This window comes from Mustela erminea, chromosome 18 (genome assembly GCF_009829155.1).
Source record: "Mustela erminea isolate mMusErm1 chromosome 18, mMusErm1.Pri, whole genome shotgun sequence".
NCBI lineage: Eukaryota > Metazoa > Chordata > Mammalia > Carnivora > Mustelidae > Mustela > Mustela erminea.
The window spans coordinates 60046197-60062289 of NC_045631.1; the positions used below are offsets into that span (position 1 = coordinate 60046197).

Consider the following 16093-nt stretch of genomic DNA (forward strand, 5'->3'; position numbering starts at 1 on the left):
CCGCCACTGGGAGAGTCCATTTCTCTTCTCTTAAACCCCCAAGTGCGTGATGATTTGGCCCAGCAGCCACAGAACCCTAATGCAGACGGCCGTGTGGAAGCCTTGCCTCTCTCGTGTAGACGCGGTCAGCGAGTGTGGCTGCGTGGTGGCCGGGAGCTGGCAAGAGTGGCCGCTCCTGCTCCCCGCTGACAAGGCCGGCAGTTGTTGCGAGACGTACGAAGGAGACAGTTTCGGATGCGTGTGTATTCTTGGTGTAGACCTATGACCTCCCCCTGCCCACGACACTGCTCGCCGGTCACACCTGTGGCTGTGGCTGATGGTCAGGCCCCCGCAGGTGTTTCCGGGAGGCTGGCTTCTGGCTCCTGTTGTGCTTGGCATGGGAGGGAGCCGGGATCCAGAGGGGCCTGACTTGAGAAGATGCCGGAGCCCTGGGGTCGCTCCCGGTTGCTCTGCCCTCCACCGTGCCCGCTCCTTCGCCAGATGCTGTGGGTTCTGCTCCCGGGGCTCTCTCCTGTCCAGGTGGTCCCTCAGACCGGGCACATGTCCCCGCACCGCAGACAGCCCCCACCCTCCCACGGCCAGGAGGGACCTCTGCACGAAAGTGTAGGAGCTGGGACTCCCTGCGGAGAAGGCACATTTTCTCTGGAAGCAAACAGATACTGTTTGCCCGGGTACATTCATTATTCACACGTAAACAACGTTACTGCCCACCTGCTGTGTGCCAGTGCGGCTGGAGTAGTTACTTCTGTTGTGGCACCGGGAGGAAATAAACGGGGCTTTGAACTGCCGGAGTGACCTGTTTCCTTTATCTTCTGTGCTCCTGTAAAGATCCGATACAGATAGGGTTTTTTTCCTGAACCATTTGAAAGTAATTTACAAACATCATGTTATCCGTAAACACTTCCTTGTGTAGTTTTCCAGAACTAGGACTTTTTCTTATGTAACTACTGTGCATTTATCAAAATAAGGGGATTTCACAGTGATTCAAGACTAGGATCTACTTGTTTCATAACCAGACCTCTCCGGTTGTTCCAGGAACGGCCTGAATCCCCACTGGCCCTGTCTGCCCCGTCTGGGCTTCAGACCGTGATGGCCTCTGTTGCCACTCGCTCTTCTCCCGTTGTCCCTCACCCACTTCCCTGTGGCTCTCCCAGCATTAGCCCTGGGCTGAGCGTTGGTGGTGGGAGCCCCGCAGGGGGGTGTCTCGCCTGCTCGGCCACCCGCACGGGCGCCTGCCATCCCTCGTCCCGCGGTCGCGGCCGTGCACGTCGAGCAGTTGCTGAAGAAGCAGCTTCCCTCCCCGCGTCCGTACTTCCCCCTTTGTGAGTAAGAAGCGGTTGTGGGGGATACTTTGAGGCTGTGTAAATGCCCCGTTCCTTGGGCTGCTTTTGCGTCCATCCATCTCTCTTCCACAAATTGGTCGTTGCCATGATGGTTGCCAAATGCAGATTTTCTCATTCCGTCTGTCCTTCTATATTTGTTGGACTTCTGTTGCGAGGAATGCCTTTTCTTCACCCCATTCATCATTCATTCCTTCCTTTACAGCAGCATGGGGTAGACAGTGCTTCCTCCGTTCTGAGAACGCTGTGCATGGGTTCGTACCCGCGGATCTGGTTGCGCCGGCTCCGGCTGTGGGTGGCCCCTGCGGCGTGCTCCCGTGTGACCCGCGCGCCCTTCCTTGTCTGGCACGACAGGATGTAGCAGGCTTGTGCTGTGCTTCCTTGGGGAGCCCTGGCCGGGGTGGGGTTTGGGAGCCAGCGCCCGGGCTGTCGTGGGCTCAGGGCCCCCAACCCCACGACCCCAGCGCAGAGGAAGCGGCGTCAGCATCACTGCCTCAGAGTCAGGAAGAGCAAGCTCTCCAGCCAGCCTCGGGGTCCATGTGCACCTGCTGTCGTCTGTCACTGAGGGCCTGTCCTCGGAGCTCTGTGTCCAGGATGCTCTGGGCTGGTTCTTTCTGTCCCGGCGGCGCCTTTGATGGGCTTTGGCAGGACACTGAGCTCATTTGTGGTTCTTTGTACTCCCTGCTGGGCTCCCTCATCTCGATTTTATTTTATTTTTTGAATATGTAAGATATGAGCATAATTTCCCAAGTCACAACTTTATGAAAAGTTGGGCCCCGTGTGGGGTCACGTCCCCACCGCTGTCCGTCCGCCTGCCGTGGGCGACGGATTCCATCTGTGGGCTTATCTTTCTTATGGCTCTTTTTAGAATGGGGGGGTCTGCATTTGCTTCTTGTTTCCTGTTCTTCTGTCCACAGGAGGTATCCTATGACAGACACCCCTTCGTAGGCTGTCCTGGCCCTCCGTCTCAGTTTCTGGGACCTTTCCGATGTTGCTCAGAGCTGCGCCACACACTCCGGTTTGTGGCCGTGACACAGGCTGTCCCGTCCCCTGCAAATGCGGTCAGATTGCCGGTGACACGCGGTGACCCCAAACAGTGCTGCGCCCAGTGTTCGCGTGGGCTCTGTTCTGTTATGGGCGCGTCGTCAAGGCAAATTCCTGGTGATGGCGCAGGTGGCCACACGGGTGCCTGGCAGCGCTCTTGGTGGTTGGTGAACCCCCTGCACGGGGCTCGCGCACCATTTTGCGTCTCCACTGGCAACTCGCCACGGCGCCTGGGGGTGCTTTCCAACGGCCGCTGATGTGTGTGGCCTGGTAGGTGGCGGTGCTGCCTCAGGCTGCTTTTATCTGTGTTATTTTAAGTGAAGTCGAGCTGTTTCGTATCCTTAGCGGCCATCTCCAGATCTTTGGCTGTGGATTTTTCAAGTCTTTTGCCCGTTTTTCTCGCAGAGTATGTTTTATTTCCATAATATTTAAGTTCACGGATGCCAGCTGCTGTGCCCTGTAAACCCCCACTGCCTTTGGCCCCCGGATGCGTTCCCACGCGGGAAGGTGGACAGCAGGGTCGTTCGGCAGAGCAGAGCTGGGGTCGCCCCCAGGGAGCACGTTGCCCCACACACGAGGGACGCTCCAGGGATGGGAAGCACAGAGGCCGGTGCCGGCGGGATGCTGTCATCAGGGTTTCCTAGAAAGACGCGAACCTGTGAGCGCCGTCGGGCTGCCCGAGCCGTCTGTGCTTCCTATTTCCAAGATCCTGTGTCTCCGAGACAAAGAAGCGGTGGCGGGAGGGTGGCGTGGGTCCTGGCGAGCTCGTGCCTGGGCTCGCAGCTCGGACAGCGCTGCCTGGGGGCAGACGGGAGACAGCCCGCAGGCCGCCTCGTCCTGCCCCTGTAACAGCGAGGGCTGACGAGAAAAGATTGGGCTCCCCAGGCTTCTTTCCAGAACCATTTGCATGATTCAGATTCTCTGCAGTGAGTCAGTGTGCTGGAAAGTGTTCCTCCCGCGAAGGTCGGGGCTGCGAGTCTCTGCTAATGAGGCCGCCGTCTGGGCGCGGTCCTCCCGCAGCTGCGCTTGTCTGGCTTCCACAGAGCCGATGCCCGAGAGGATGCGGCTCCCCCCGAGGTAGATGGCCCTGAGCTTTAGTCTGGACTTGGGCCCGTCTACTTTGGACCCTCAGATGTAATTTATTTTAAAACTCAAGTGAGACTTGTCTTAGCGGGAGACTTGAAAGTGGAGGCCGTGAGGGTTAGAGTCACGTGGCGTCTCCAGCGGATCTGTTCTAGCTAGTGCCGGTGGCCCCTCCTGTTGTGTCACGTCAGTCCCCAGGGTGTGGGTCTGCCTGTCTGTGTGCTCCAGAGCCACAGTGCGTCAGCGCCGCGTGGGGCTCCCAGCCCGTCATTGGGCGGGCCCAGCCCTCCGCTCCCGGCCACGCCGACAGGACACCACGTGCTCAGGGGATGCTCGGTCACGGCCGCGGGCATCCGCGTGAGAATCGTGCCGTTGAGAGCCCACAGCATAGCCGTCGAGTTGTCAGTGGCGAGGAGGGGCTGTGGTTCGGGGGGCCAGGTCCTGACTCCGTCCCATGTGAGGGCGTCCCTCACCGAAGGACAAACCTCCCAGCGCAGCAGGCCAGCAGTGGGTCCCGGGAGGCTCGGGGGCCGGAGGGCTGCAGCCCTCCGGCCCCTCCGCGTGTGGGGCGGCTGCGGTCCTGTGAGGGCCCGGCCTCCTCACGGGTCCTCCTGGTGTCATCTCACGGCTTCCAGGGCCTCCAGCTTCTATGCCGTTCGCTCCGATTCTGCACTCTCACCCCCCAGCGTGGCAGCCGTGTCCTCCCTGGGGCCTGAGCCTGAAGCTCAGGCGCGAGGGCTCAATGCCTACAGGCCCGCTTGCGTGGACCAGGAGTCAGGGTCAGGGTTACCACTTCTGTTCTTCATGACGCTTTTGGTCCTAAACATTGGCTATTTGAAAGTTTTGACTTTATGGAAGATTACGGATGTTTTAGGATTTTACTGCCGTATCTCTAGTCACCAGTCCGGGTCCATTTCTGGATGTTTGACGTTAACTGGCCACGGAAGGTGGGGGAGTCCGTGTGTCCACATGGCAAGAGGCGTGCAAGGGTGGGCACTCTGGAGGATGGCGTGTGCAGGCATGCCGGGCCGGTGCCCAGGAGGAGAGGGCGGGGTGCCAGTCTCGGGGCAGAGCGCTTACGAGGGCTGAGGGCTGGGAGCGGGACATGGATTGCCGGGGATTGTTTCTGGTGACAGGTTCTTGGAGCGGTACTCGGAACTGCTTGCACGGTGGGCACCTCGTGCCTGGGACTGTCCTCAGCACATTTTTGTGTGAACTCATTCAGTCTGCACAAAACCGTGCGGTGGGCGCTCGCTCCGGTCCCTCCGTTTCACAGAGGAAGGCGTGGGGGACGTGGGAACGGGATGTGCCAGGGTCACAAAGCGGGGGTGCCCTGCGCTCTGTCTGCCCCCGAATGCCGTGCCTTCTCTGTAGTTGAGCAGTCCAGGGTTACTGTGAAGTCCGAAGGCGAACGGTTCAGGACGGGTTATGTCGACAGTTTGGTATTGTCAGGATCCTGGATGACTGTTTCTTGACTCTGCTCTCATGATGGCAAGATAGCTGCTGCGGGTCCCTGCATCACATCCTTAGAGCTGTGTCCAGAGGGAGAAAGGAGGAGAGAGAGCCATTGTCTTCTTACAAGGAGAGCACTGTCCTACCGTCCGCTGGCTTCCCGAGTCTGGCTGGTCAGCCTTGCCGCTGGGAGACGCTCCACCTCTCCGGCGGGGCCAGGTGAGCTCTGCGGGAGGGGCAACAGGCGAGGGAGGCCTGTTTTCAGTTAGGTTTGCTGCCTCTGTTCTCGAGGCTGGATGTAGCTCCCGGGCTGTGACAAGAACGGACTGCAGCCTGTCGAGGGGCCGGGCCCTCCAGTGCCCAGTGCAGACGTCCAGCCTCTGCCCCTTGGCTGGAGCCCCACTGGGTGAGCGACTGCCTCAGTGACACAGTGGGCCCTTGAGGGCTGGGGTTGGCCCTGGGGTGGCCTCTTAAATAAAACAGCAGCCGGCCTGTCGCAGTTCCTGGGGACTGTGAGATAATGAAGTACTAGAAAGCCGCCTTTTTTTTTTTTTTTTTAAGATTTTATTTATTTATTTGGCAGAGAGATCACAAGTAGACAGAGAGACAGGCAGAGAGAGGGGGAAGCAGGCTCCCCGCTGAGCAGAGAGCCCGACGCGGGACTCGATCCCAGGACCCTGAGTTCATGACCTGAGCCAAAGGCAGAGGCTTAACCCACTGAGCCACCCAGGCGACTCAGAAAGGGGCCTTTTTTATTCAGGTCAGACTTTGCCTAGAATTGTTACTGCAAACGTTTCTGAAGTTTTATCAGATTATTTCATATTTTGGAGTTTTGCTTTTAAAGGTTTTATTTATTCATTTATTGGGGATAGAATGAGAGCGAGAACACAAGAGAGGAGACGTCAGAGGGAGAAGCAGGCCCCCCGCTGAGCAGGGAGCCCGACGCAGGACTCGATCCCTTGACTCCAGGATCATGACCTGATCCGAAGGTACTGCTTAACCAGCTGAGCCCCCCAGGCGCCCCACATATTTTGGAGTCTTTTTGTGCGAGCAGGAGTCCATCTTGAGGCTGGTCGACACTGTGGTGGCTCCCAGACAGCAAAGGCTGGTGAGCAGATGAACCTGTGGACGTCTTTGTTCCCCACGGCAGTGTCCCTCTTGGGGACGTTGCACGCATCTCTCAGTCTGCTCAGTAAATCATTTATTTACTCACAGGAACCGTGGATCGGGCTGGTGGGAAGAGCTCTCCCTGGGGCGGGAGCAGAGGGCCCTGTGCCCCTCCACCCCCCTTCCCTGAGGCAGAGCTGGTGTCTCTGGCCCCTCAGGACACAGAGGCCTCCTTGGCCCAAATCTGGCCTCTGGCTCAGGACTGGTGCTGCTTTCCTCATGCAGTCAGAGAAGGCGGCGTGGTCAGGGTGCTTTGTAAGCCACAAAGTCTCCCTGTTCCGGGGAGCTGGCCGCACAGGAAGGCTTTTGTCAGTTTAGCGTGGGAATGGGAGAGAGCAGTGACTCACAGTGAAAAAGCGATACACTTAACTGGAGGGGCGCCTGGGGGGTTCAGAGGATTGGACCTCTGCCTTCGGCTCAGGCCACGGTCTCAGGGTCCTGGGATCGAGCCCCGCATCGGGCTCTCTGCTCGGCGGGGAGCCTGCTTCCTCCCCCGTCTCTGCCTGCCTCTCTGCCTGCTTGTGATCTCTGTCAAATAAATAAATAAAATCTTTAAACAAACAAACAAAAACACTTAACTGGAGAGAAGTTCCCAGGTTAAGAGTAAGTCGAATATATCTTCTGTTATTATTATATCTTCCTCTTGTGTAGCAAACTTGAGGTTTTTCTGAGGCATATCGATATGGTTTACATTCATGAAACATGTTATTTCCAAATGTGTTACTCTTTCAGATTCTTGCTATGTATCTTACCTGTGCTTAAAAACACATTTCAGATTTTCCCTGTCTAGACCCCTTCTTAAAGTGCCTGGCCAAGCCTGGGACAAATGCGTCATATATGCACATTTTAGTCAAAAATGGCCAGTTTTGACTTTCCCATTAAGTTTTATGTAAGTGATTCTAAGGGAGTCGTTTTGATCGTGGAAACATTTTGAAGTGTTGTTTGCCTCTTTGTTTTTGTCTCTTTATTTGTTTCCGTGTGCTTTTAAACTTACGTGATGGAAAATTCCCGCGTCTAGCCATCGTCTGTCTTTGACAGTTGCCGCCCTGCTCCCCATCTTCGGTGCCGCCACCCCCCCCCCAACGCCCCGGCTTGTCTCACAGCCAGTCCCGACACCCTGTAGATCCGTCTGTAAGTCTTCCAGTGCATCCCGAACGGCGACCGTTACTTTGAAAGACACACATGTGCAGCGTTCGTTCATTTGAATCAGGACTCGAGTGAGGCGAGTTCTCTGTGGTTGGTTGATCCGTTGGTCCCTAGACTCTTCTGAAAGTCCGTCACCAGCTCCTGTCCTGCTCCACGTTCTGTCTCCCCGCGATTTCCTGTTTGCGGAAACCAGGCGGCGGGCGAGCTGCTATAGGGTCCCTGCCGTCTGGGGCCTGCGCATCGCCCCTCGCCTGCTCTGGGCCACACTCACCGGCCCTTGACTCTCCTCTATGCCACGGGAACCCTAGAGGCCTTGCCAGATTCGGTCAAGTTGGAGGGGTCCCGGGGGCACGGTGTCTCCTGGGGGGCTCCCCCGCTAGCATGTGTGTCGTGGCTGCCGTGTCCTTTCACTGACGTTCGCAGCCGTGGGTGCTCGTCGCCTGGGGCCGTCCGTCAGCGACTGCAGAATGATCCTGTCATTCCCCCGTGTGCCCGGTGCGTCGCCTGGGGTATCGGTGAAGAAAAGCCGCTTCTCACCAGTCACTCGGCATCTTGCAGTGTTGCTCATCTAGGAAAGCCAATGTCAATACTTACGTCCTTTTATTTAGCAGATTTCAAAATCGTGAATCGCCCCCAGAGGTAGGTGGTCTGGGGTGTTAAGCGCAGTAGAAGCTTAACCGTTGTATCTGTTCACCATTGGTGCACTTACGGTTTCGTCTTGGGCCAGTGGGGCCTCTTGAATGTGGCCCCCGAGTCTTTTCGAGACCGTTCTAGCCATCTTCCCCGTCGGGTATGTCCACTTCCTGCTCTAGGCCTGCAGTCACCCGGTCCCTAAGGAGTCCTGGCTTCCTTTAGTGGGGGTGGTATTTAGAGCTTAATCGGCCCCTGGGCTGCTCACACTCAGACCGTCCCCCACCCCCGCTCTTCGGTTTTTAAAGATAGAACTTGTCGTGAGCTCCTACTGCTTCAGGTTCAGGGCTACAAGGTTTTACCTAACCCCATGGGTCCTACAGCCGTATCTGCTTGCTCCCACACGGAACGTTGGGAGTTTTCACGGGCATCCACGTGATCAGTCATGTCTTGTCCCCCACACCACACGCAGCACTTGCAGGAAGCAGAACCAGCATTACCCGCGGTGTTTTTCCCGGAAACAGTTTGCAGCGTGGCTGCGGCTCCTTCCGCCGCCGGGCGTGGCAGGGGAGTCGGGTCGTTCACTTTAAACGCCCGTGGAGGGTTTCCTCTCAGTCTGGAATACAGCCAGCCAGAGGCACAGTTGAGTTCGTTTGTTTCATTTGACTCGCGGTTTTTAAGGACTACTTTCTAAAATGCTAATTTTGCTTGGTAGGTAAAATATTTAGTGGCTCCCAAGTCACATACACAAAACAAGGTACATTCCAAGGAGTCTATCCCTGTTGTTGTCTTTCTTTTTTTAAAGTCGGCTCCACGCTCAGCACGAAGCCCGGTGTGGGGCTTGAACTCAGGATCGCGCCATCAGGACCCGAGCTGAGATGAAGAGTCGGACCCTTGGCCGACTGAGCCCCCAGGCACCCTGTCCTGTCCCCTTCCTCCTGTGTCTGGCTTCCTTCTGTGGCAGGCCCGTTAACATTTCCCAGCGCACACATATGTATAGGTGTGTCTCTTTACACACACACGTGTTTGCTTCTTTCTTGCGTAAATGGGAGTGTCGTGTACACAGTTTTCTCCGTCGTGCTATTTTCACCTTATTCGATTAGAACCGGTGTGTCCTCCCTAGAATTAAGGCTTCAGTTTTCCCTTGAAAGCGGGTTTCCCAAACGGGCACTGTTGACCTTTTGGGCCAGATGTGTTGTCCTTGTGGCAACAGTGACCCCTCCCCTGCCATGCTGTGAGGACGGTTGTCGGATGTTTGGCACCTTCCCTGGCATTTATCCATCAGGTGCCAGGAGCCCCCTCCCCGCCTTCCGTCCACCGAGGCTGTGTCCGGACCTCACCAGACTCCCCGGGGGCAGAAGGCTCCCTGCTGAGAGGGGCATGTCCTGGGGCCTCTCCAGGGACCGCGTGGGCCCCTTTGTTGCAGAAGTGGACTCAGACCCTATCCAGAAGTTCTGGCTTCTGCGTTTGGATTTGGACCCCTGAACCAGCTCTCGTGGGTCTCTAGCGTCTCTAGTGTGTTAAGGAAGGGCTGTTACTGAGTAACACAAAGCAGAGAGAGGCGAGGGTCTGGTAAGTTTCATGGGAAACTGCTCTTCCGGGGAAGATGCGTGTTGAAACCTGAGATGTGACTGAGAAAACCGCCTTGAGCAGCGGTTCACAGACGCAGCATGTGAAGGGCCTCATGGCTCCCTGCCACACGTGCATGCTGCGGGTCCCCTGCTGTCCCCACAGTCCAGCTGGACAGTTGGGTGGCTGTGGGAAGGAGCCAGGACCAGCCTTGGCCAGGATGCCAAGGGCCAGTGAAGCCGTCCCAAGTACCGTCCTCGAAACCATGGGTGGGGCAGATGAGCTCAAGGCTGGAGGGCGGTGGCCGACGCCTGGGGATGGCACCGCGGGGATGGTGGGGACAGCGGGGAGCAGCTGCGGAGGCCACAGCTCACCTGCGCACGTCACGCCCAGACTTCCGAAGCCCCACTTGGAAATCGGATTAGGGCTGACAGGATCATCGTGAACAACACGCACCTAATGGGAATGAGAGATTTCCTGGAAAAGTAAATAAATGGGATCAGCAAGCTTCTGTGACAGCCGGAGATCTGGGTTTCCAGCCGCAGCCAGAGGACGGTAGGCTCAGCTAGTCTGGCCCTCCGCCGGCTGCCGCTGGGCCTGGGGGCAGCCCTCTCCGGGGCTTTGCTCTGAGTGGACTCGGGGGGGGGGTCAAAGCATCAGGCAGCCATCACTCTATGCCCAATCACTTTGGTGGCTGTTTCTCGGGATGAATCGGAGCGAGGTTCAAGATGGTGGGCGAGCCCAGGGGTGCGGCCCCAGCTGACCGCGCTGCTGGCCTGGTCTGGCAGCCATTTAACACTGTTTCCTCCTCAGTGTGAGGGTCTCAGTGCTCCGACTGTGTTTATTTCCTTACGCATTTTGTTACTGTTAGGCCTACGGTGGCGCCGAGGGCTGTTTTCAGCAGCTCTCTGCCGGCTGCGGCAGTGGTACAGACAGGCTGCAGACCTGGTGTGCCCGAGTCCCTGTGTCCCCGGATGCCCTGGTCCTGGGGCCCTGGGGCCCAGTGTCCCCTGCGCCTGCCGGGCAGCTCTGTAACTAGCAGTTACAGACCCTGCTGGGAGGTGGTCTGACATTAACGGCAGGAGGGAGCAGTGTTTTCAGTGCTAACGTGCTATTTGGAAATGGACAAAAATCAGTAGCAGAGGGAGATTTCGGCTGCTTTGTTCCCGTAGCTCCGTGAGAGCCTTGATGGGCTGTGTGCGGTGCTTGGCTCTGCTGCCCAGTCAGGGCGTACTCTCCGGCTCTGCCGAGTTTCCACCCTTCGTGAGATGGGGGGGCAGGGTTCCCTGGTGGGGCCCAGAGGCCATGTTCAGCCATACAGGATCATCACATTGGGGTGGCCAGACCTCGCCCTCTGCCTTCTTGTTCCCTGCTTGTCCCCGTTTGCGCCTGTGTGAGCGAGCTCACCGGTCATGTCCGTGTCTCCACTGATGGGCTCAGGGCACCGAGTAGTAAAACCGCGGAGTCTGGCTTAGAAGTGGGCCCTGCCCGCACACCGTGTGTGGCCCGTGGTAGTCACTGACCCCCACTGCGTCTCAGCTCCCGGCTGTAGAACAGGGATGTTCCGGCCACCTGCTCTGTGGTGGGCAGATCTTGGTGGGGCGTGTGGGGTGGAAAACCCGGAAATATTTGTGTTAGCAGCTACGCCAGCTGACGTCAGCGACGCTGGGCCAGGGCCTGCTGGAGCGCCGACTGAGCTCTGTGAACCAAGAGGAGGGGTCTTTGAAGGACCAGAATATGGCTTGGAGATAATTTACTACTCAGGTGTAGAGGGGAGCCCCGGCCCATCGAAGCAAGCAAGCATGTAGTGCGGTCAGAGCTGTCTGCGGGAGGAGCACGGCGAGGCGCGCGGGTGAGTCCCACTGTTCACTGGAGCGCTGCCCCGCGCAGGCGGGTGGCCTTCCGGAGCCAGACCCTCCTGAGGGGACACTGTAAAGGAACATTCCATTTCTGTTAGCTGAAATTCCAGAGTAACAGGAAAAGGTCCTAGAAGATCTGGAAAGTGATGGGTGACGTCGGTGTGTCTGGACTTCTTCTAAGTTTACCCTTTCTGCTTCTGAAAAACAAGTGACCTCTGTTGGGCCCATACAGGAGACCAGGATTCAGTTTGCCCGGGCGTACCTTGCTGGCGAGAAGGACAGGGCATGGCGGCTGCCCTCGTGGCCGGGTGTGGCTCAGGACGACTCTGGTTTCCACCCTGCCACGGGCTCTGGCTGCCTTATTTTGTTTGGTTTTCATGAGATGGTTTTAGTCAGTCTCAGATTAGTCTTTCGGTGACGAGTTTGCAGAGGATACTGGTCACATTCTGTGTCTGTGTGGGTGCCCAGAGCCAGTGCCGCATCCGCCATTGGCTTGAGCCCCGGGAGCGAGGCCTTGGGGTGGCGCAGCTCCTCAGGGACGGTTATTGGCTGAGACACGGTTGCTTGCCGCCTGTTTAGGCTGCAGGGACCCAGTGTTCCGGCGGGACTCCGAAGATATGTGGTAGCTTTTGTTGTTGTTTTTTCTTTAAATGAAAGGATTTGAGGGGAACACAATGTTATAATAATGTCAGCAAAAATTACGCAGATAGCATCTCACAGTGAGACAGTGGGAACAGTGACAGAGAGAAGGAAATATGCGGACGGATGGGGACATTGAATCTGGGCTGTGCAGCAGCCTTCCTGCCGGCAGACTAGCCCTGGGCTGGGCCCTGCTGGGTTATGCGGGGATAGTGGAGCTCTGTGGCGGTCAGTCTCAGGGAAACGATAGGTTAATAAAGTCAGTGTTGTTCAGACATGCCCGGGAATTCAGGCCCCACACTTTTCCCGTGTGACTTCTGTGCAACCAGAGGTCAGGACTCGGGGAGCTTCAGAGCGTCTGTCCTCACCAGCATGTTGTCTGGAAGGCGAGGCTGGTCCGTATGGAAGGATCCCGATCCTGTGTCATTCCCGCAGAGAAGTCGAGAAGCAGCCCCTGGGGGCCAGCAGGGCTGCGGGGTGCTGCGGCAGGAGGTGGGCGTTTGTGCAGGCTTGGGCAGGGAGACGGGGCTGCCCAGGGAGGGCAGCGTGTGGGCAGAGGTCCCAAGTCATGAAGGGCACGGCCTCACCAGACCTGCAGACAGCCCGCCGGGGCGCGTGGGGGAGGGGCTGTGTGCCGTACCCAGGCATGGCTGTGCTCCTGGGGGCAGTGGACATCCCCACCAAGGATTTGCTCTTAGAAGGCAAATGGCCTGATTGTGTGCTTGGAAAAGAAGCTCTGCCAGCCTGGACAGACTTGAAGAATGGCTAGTATGGGGTCCTGAGGACCCTTGGGGGCTTTTGACCCCGGATACAGGAAGAGATGGGACAGCCGTGTGTGAGTGCCCGGCCACAGGCCCGGAGACCCCTGACAAAGGCCCGAGAGAGGGGGAGCAGAAGGACAGTGGGCTTGGGGTGTGTGGCCTGGGTGATTCAAAAAAGCGTGGATGCTGGGGATGAGGTAGGGAGCCCAGAGGGGTCGGCCAGTGTGGACCAAGAGAAGGAATAGCATCGTCGGTTTGTGCTCGAAGACGCCGCCCGGGGCGAGTGTGTCGCGTGGGAGAGGGGAGGCCGAGTCACAGCCATGCCTGAGGTTTGAGGGAAGAGGCTGGACCTGGGAGAGAGGGGAGAGGCCACCGGCTCGGCAGTCGGAGGGAGGAGGCAGGACGGGGACCGGCCTCCAGAGAGCGACGGGCCGCCTGGGTCATGGAGACCTCGTGGTGGCAGGAACCTCAGAGCGCTTGTCCGTCAAGGCTTGGCGACCCTGCAGGACAGTCTGGGAGCAACAGGGACATACCGGAATGGCTTGGAAAGGAGAGGTGCACGGCCTCATGCGTGTGGAGTCCCCTCGGCGTGCACACAGGCCTGCCCGTGCCGGGGGCCGTGCTGTTCTCACTCCGGCCCTCCGGCCGAGGGAGAGGAATGGGCTCCGCCAGTCAGCCGCCCCGCCCTCCTGTCCGGTCAGTATTTGACGTTCGTCTGCTCCCTTCCCTTAGCCTTTGTCCCTTAGTCTCTGTCCCCGCAAGACCCCTCGTAGTCCCAAACCAGGAGCCCGGCAGGGGCACTGCTGCTTCTCCATCCCCTTGTCTCCAGGGAGCTGTCCTGAGCAGGGGAATGTCTTTTCGTGACTTTTCATGCATTGCAAACCTTGGAAGACACACACATTTGCCGGTGACAAAGGGAATCTTCATTCCTCCGGTCTCTGCCTGCAGACAGCGCTCCTTGTTTCCTGCACCAGACAGACAGCTTGTCCCTTGGCAGGGTCACCTGTCTGCCGGGCAGTCCCGCTCACAGGGAGGGGAGTGTCAGCTGCGTCTCACTGCACTCCCGGAGCTGGCTGCGTCTGCGGGCGCCCGCGTTTGCCCCGGTCTGGAGCGGCAGAAGGTCATCGGTAGCCGAAGAGCTTGCGCACTCCGTCCCCAGCAGAGCCGAATGCACGGTGCAGAAACTCCAGTCCTCCGGCTCCCAGCTCCTTTCGAAGAAGCCCACTGGGCTTTGCACTCTCGAGCAGGAAGTCTGAACGGGGCTCACTTTTGGTTCTTGCACACTTACTGAGTGCCAGCTACGTTTCAGGCAGTGCACTTACCCAAGGTGGCCGTAGTGACCAGGGAAATCACATCCCGGCCTTTTCAGGACACTAGTCAGGGCAGGAGAAAGGGCCGCCAGATGGGCAGTGGGCAGATGGAGTCAGGGGCCCTCAGTGCTGTAGCTGGGGGGCCAGACGTGCTCTGGGAGCGTTTGGCATGGGGTACGTGACGCAGGTGTCTGGGGCCGCCAGAAAGTGAGTTCTGGAGAAGTGACAGTTAACCTGATATTTGAAGAAGGAAGTGGAAATGTCCAGGCAGGACTTGGAACTGGGGTTAGAGGACGAATAGGAAGAGGGTCTGGCAGAGGGCTAGAAGGTGGGGGGAGCGTAGACTTGGAAGATCCTTCCTTGTGGTTGGAGCATAGACTCCCAGAAGTTATAGAGACAAGGTTCGATCGGGACTAAAGAACTTGCCGTGGGTCAGTGGGAAGCCATCAAAGGGTTTTCAGCAAGTGAGACCTACTGAGTGCTGAGGAGTGGGTTTGGAAAGAGCAAAATAGTACCGACGGGTTACTTGGGAAGTTTGAGTCATCTAAGGAATGGATGATGGTGGTGGTGGTGGTGGTGAGATTGGTGGTGAGGATGATGATGGCGTCAGGGGTGAGGATGGTGGTGGTGGTGATGGTGAGGGTGGTGGCGAGGATGGTGGTGGCGGTCATGGCGACGGTGCTGGCACCTGCAGTGGCCTGCCCTGCGTGGTGTTACTGGGAATGGAAAGGGCTTTTTGAGGGTGGGGATGTAAAGTCCCTGAACTGCCAGGGCCCGGAGCTTTCCCTGCCGGGCTGCCGTCTAGGACAGGCATCCCTCGAGCAGACCTGACCTTTCTCTCTGCCCCGCATTTCCCCGGAAGTCCTTCCTTCCTACTTGGGAAAGGGCAGAGAGTGAAACATTTCCAAGTCCCCAGACCAGGGGCAAAAGTGGCCCAAATTCGAACATTACATTTGTTCCTCCTAGATGGTCCTGAGAAAATCTCGGGGGCATTTCCTTTCTCCGGTCTGAGCTGAGGTGTCGTCGTCGCTGAGGGCGGACGGACGGGTGGAAATGAGGTCATGGGCGCGGCCGGACGAGGCGGCAGTGGTCTTCACTGGACACCCCAAGGAGACATAGGCCTCTTTGCTGTGGGGTCTGCCAGGAGAGAAGACCCCGGAGCACCGCCCCGACTCCCTGTGCCCTGGGTGCGCTGGCGGCATCCGGGGCGGCCTCGCCTGACCATGAGCGGCCACTGCACTGTCCGGGCCCTGCACTCTGTCCTCGCACAAGGAGCCTGAGAAGAATATAGCTGCCCCGGGGACACAGAAGCTGGCTGTGGCCGCCCTGCTCAGTCCTCCTTAGTGCAGAAGGTTGCTGGATGTCAGCGACGGGCCGGTGGCCATCACGAGGACAGGAGACACGGGCCACACGTTCCTTCATCCAGCCAGGGGCAGCCTTGGTCTCCCCCCGTTGCCTCCTGCACAGGATCCACACGCGGCTGAAGCACATCTTGAGGTCTGGACTTGGAGCCGGAATCCTGACCACCACAAGCCGTGTTTGCGAGACTGTGGTGTCTTTGCTTATGTCGCTCACACGGTCTCGGGTCCCGCAAGGGCCTCGGTGCTTCCTCTGCCGTTTGCGCCCCTCGGACCGTGGGGCTGGGACCCAGGCGTTGTAGTTTCAAAACCAAACCGAACACGGTGTGGTGACATTTAATTTAGTGCTTCTCATTCCAAAGCCCTTAAAAATATTAATTAATTCCCATAAAACCCCAGGAGGCATATTATTCCTATCCGTAGCACCTTTTGTGCTAGTCCGTAATGGTCCTTTTGGAGCAGTAGGTGGCAAAGTGAGGCTAAATCATTTTTCTGCAGCCCCACGGGAGAAGACCTTGGTGGAGGCCAGGTCAGCAGTCATGAATCTGGTTTTATGGCTGTCTCTGAGGAATGTCAACCCCGTGGCCTTGCATGTGATTTGGGGGAACCAGCACCCCCCCTTCAGACTGATCTCTGGGGGAGGCGGACCATCCTTCCCCGGAGCTGGGACTTCGCAAACCTCAGGTCATTTGCTGCAGGAAGGAGGCCAAGCTGAGGAGAGCCGGGAGCGAGCAG

The 16093-nt window shown here is 58.0% G+C and overlaps 1 protein-coding gene across 6 annotated transcripts in view; it reads left to right on the forward strand.

The window, feature by feature from the left end:
- RPTOR (regulatory associated protein of MTOR complex 1) overlaps positions 1-16093 on the forward strand; it is a 306996-nt gene that overhangs the window by 106782 nt on the left and 184121 nt on the right. The gene's annotated exons all lie outside the window — the stretch shown is intronic.